The following is a 1128-nucleotide window of genomic DNA, read 5'->3' as shown; positions in this document are numbered from 1 at the left end:
TATTCTCTTCGCGGATTGGCTGAATTGTCGAGTATGCTAAAACACGCAAGTACACGACCACATGGTGCCGCTATTTACTGACATTTTTACTATGTTGGCGAAACGTAAATTAAAACTAATGTATTAAAATGATAATTCTAAACATAACACTATAACCAGCGAAGAGCATAACATGTTTGAAAAGTTATTTTTATTTTTATTTTATTTTTTACTTTAAATAGGGGTTACTTCAAAAAGTAAGTGCTATGAGTTTGCTAGCTTACAATGATACAAACAAAATCGCCCTTTATAATTCGGTTGGAGTAGTTGAATAGATACAAAATTATTTATGAATAAATGTCTGTGTTTCAAACACTAACCTCCTTTCTTTGTCAGAAATGTAAACAAAGTTCAATTTTTTGTTTTGGAATAAAAGTTCACTGTCTCCTTTTGCTCTCAGCTTTTGCATCATTGTTCATAAAGATGCATTGTCCCTATTCAAAAAGGAAACACTGCTGGAGGCAGTGGAGGTCCCATGAAGGCAACAAAGACATCCATTCTACCTGACACTGGAGACGCCCTGCTGGCAGGAGATGACCCCCGTGTCCTGGCACGGTGCTCGCAGGTAGGCCACGTTGAGCTGATGGGCTCCTTATCTCTTTTCCTTCCACTGGGAGATGAATTTGAGAAGGGTGCGGACAGCAGAACCTGTTGTGTCCATTCTCACGCTTTGAATAGATGCACTTTTGTTGATTGAAGCTTACGTCAGCACAAAACCAACAACATCAAGAGCCTTGAAAGATCCCATTTTTATGACCATTTCACATGGAAAACCTCATACTGTAAAAGAGTTCACATTTTCAGCGGGGTTTATTTTACTGCTGTTCTGAGCCCTACAGTATAAGATGCAATCAAATGTAGAAACTCATAAGGAGAGACTCAATAGTGTGCATCAATCTGTATATTTAGCCCCTGTGAGGGTAGTCTTTATGGAACCAAATCTAAACAGGAGCTCATGACTTTTCTTGATTTGTATTTATTTTCCACTAAAGCCGTTTTGGGATTCTTACATTACATTTCACTGCTAGACCATTTATATCTATTTATATTTATAGGTGTATCACATCAACCTGAGGCCATTGGGCAATG

The sequence above is a fragment of the Corythoichthys intestinalis genome, chromosome 21 (assembly GCF_030265065.1).
Source record: "Corythoichthys intestinalis isolate RoL2023-P3 chromosome 21, ASM3026506v1, whole genome shotgun sequence".
In the NCBI taxonomy this organism is placed as follows: domain Eukaryota; kingdom Metazoa; phylum Chordata; class Actinopteri; order Syngnathiformes; family Syngnathidae; genus Corythoichthys; species Corythoichthys intestinalis.
This window is presented reverse-complemented; position numbering follows the sequence as displayed.